This window comes from Cryptomeria japonica, chromosome 6 (assembly GCF_030272615.1).
Source record: "Cryptomeria japonica chromosome 6, Sugi_1.0, whole genome shotgun sequence".
NCBI lineage: Eukaryota > Viridiplantae > Streptophyta > Pinopsida > Cupressales > Cupressaceae > Cryptomeria > Cryptomeria japonica.
In genome coordinates this window covers 638,292,062-638,294,916 of record NC_081410.1, presented here as the reverse complement: position 1 = coordinate 638,294,916, position 2,855 = coordinate 638,292,062, and positions in this window count along the sequence as shown.

Below are 2,855 nucleotides of genomic sequence, written 5' to 3'. Positions count from 1 at the left end.
TTCCAATATTGCAAGTATTTGAAATCTCATAGGACCTACATCATAGGTGTATCTTTCCTTATCCACAACTCCTACTTAACATAACATTAATCAACTTAACTATACTACCCCTCCTTAGTTTCCCTGATAGTCATCTTATCCAGGTCATGGTACAAGTAAGAGGTCAATAAACATCATGTAATCATAATATCAAAATGATGCAAAATAATGCAAAGTTCTCATAAGGCTCCTACTTGGGTCCCACTTCTATATGGTTTGATAATATCATGTATCATAATAATATATAACATCATCCTAAACTAACACAAAATCCTTTTGAGCCTTGAAAGGCATCTATCAATGTTTATAACTTGCATTAAGCATGACCAATATTTATGTCACACTAGAGGTATTTAGAGCACTATGCTTCGTGTATTTTCATATTAGATATTCAATCCTTAATATTAGTGGTAACCATATTCTTAACTATATAGTTCATTTACCTAATTGAGTAACCCATTGTCATAGTATTTGAGACTATTGTCATCAAGATACGTATGTCATGTATATTGTAGTGTGTGTGTTATCCAACTACATAGAAGTATACGTCAAGAATGATAAAGTAAGGCATCATATTTGATAAGTCTTCGTATAAAGAAATACCCATGATAATAATAGTAATAATATTCTATACTTGTGATTTTAATTAATAATAGTGCAGATCAATAATTACCATATCCCATTGTTAGGTTCTAGTAGATAAGTTTAACAAACAATAGTTGTAGAGTTATTAAATTTAAACACCATGTTCAATTTTCTATGTATCTTAGTTTCACTGAATTAAAGGACATATTGATATCAACCTTAGAAAAGATGATTATTAGCTTTTGTAATTGATATTATTTATTAAAGGATATCATAATCCTAAATAACTTTTAAATAAGCCTAAAGCCCACTAGTGTCTCTTTACCTCATGATGATATAACTTCATGTTAGAGGTTAAGCTCCAAGACACCTCTTAGCAATAGAGTAATAACATAATTATTTTACACAAACATATTAAACCACTATTGGATATAATAGTTCAAGTTCATTATGGCCCGATATGCTTAGTATCCTCTAGTACAAAAGATGGTTATCAAAAGAATTTATTAAAGTAATGTCATACATGAGTATGGTTGTGGATGCATATTCATCAAGACCAAGAACATGAATTGAATTATTTTCTTTACAATCTATAAGTATATAAATTTTAAGGACATCATACAAGAGATAAATTGTAAAAGTCCTATTCCTTGGTTTCCTTTCATCCTAAATGGTGTGCAGTAATATTAGTTTATACTCATTAGTTCATGTGCAAATGATCGTATTTCATAATTGCTTAAGTGAGGGACAATCACAAAGTACACTTCTCTTATAAATTAATATGTTCAATTGTGTTACATTCAAGTTGGCTTGTCTTTGTCTAACAAGCAACATTAGTATATGATACTCATAAGAAGAGAATCTCACACACCTTGGCATTCTACCTTTTTTATAGCTAAGAGGAGACCATAGAAAATGAGTTTATTATTCAACATCTTGTATGTCATATGACATCTTAAATATAAATTCTAATCATTGATACTAAAATCAAATACCAAATAAATCTTAGCTATTGACAAGGCTAGGGTAACATGGCAAGGTGACTTAATAAAATTAATTTACATATCATTTGTTTTTGGTACCATAGTTCCCCTAAAAATTCCTTGCATGATAGCACGAAAAGTGGATATCCCAAACCAACTAGTAATTGAAAAATAAATAAGTATACTTAGCTTTAGGGTTCCCTTTTCTTTAAGTGCCTCTATCACTATGTTTCCTTCTCTAGTGCCACTTCGAAATTCCAAGATTTCCTCTAAGCTGAGTCTTGGTAACTTTTGTTCAAACTCTGCTCTCTTGTTGATAATCTCTCTTACCATATATTTTGATGAGTGTCCATACCTTTCTCTCCACAAAGCATCCACCTATACAAAAGCTCACATAAAGCTAGCTCCTATTCCATCACAGGTAGGAAGGATGCTGGAAATGGCTATGGAATTTGACTTTACAGGCCAATTACATTCAGTTGAAATTTTCTAAAGCCCATTCAACAAATATGATTTGAGAATATTCTGTGATTATTGCAATCCATGAGACCAAATTTCTCTCAAGTATCATGTCCCACAATTTATGTGCTTTGTTTGTGCTTCCAAATTTTCCAACATTCGACAAAATTACTCTCTTAATGCTTGACGAACTTGTGTGTTGCCCTTTGCCTAAAAGTTTATGAGCCTTTCCCTCTTTGCTCTTTTCTCCACACGATTCTCTCCACTTCCTCCTCTCTGCATTTTTCTTCTAATTCCCAAGAATTTATGCATTGTCCTCTCTTACGTTAGTCTCTTTCTTTCCTTTGTGCACTCTCACGCCCCTCCACTTGTCTCTCATCTCATCCATTTGTTGCATTTTTTTCTCACTCCCTCCCTTCTTGCTCTCTCGCAACGTATTTCCTCTCCACCACAAACTTGCTCTTCTTTTCATCTTCTCCACCCAATTTCTTCTTCCTTCCAAAACCAACTCAAAAATGAAGAATGCAATTTGGGGGGTTCGTGAGATATTTTGTGCCCCCAAATTCACCTCCAGACTGTCATTTTAGATTTCCAAAGGCATAGATGCCATGCCAACTGCGTGGCTATTCCTACCATATTGTCATTGAACGCCCTAACGGATGGTCACAATTCTTCTGCACACCTTACTTAATTTTTGGTCTACCTGTCATGTGAATGATCAAGGAAATGATAGGGGCACCATTCTTCATTAATGATGTAGTCTCCCTTCATGTTGATTATCATTCTTAA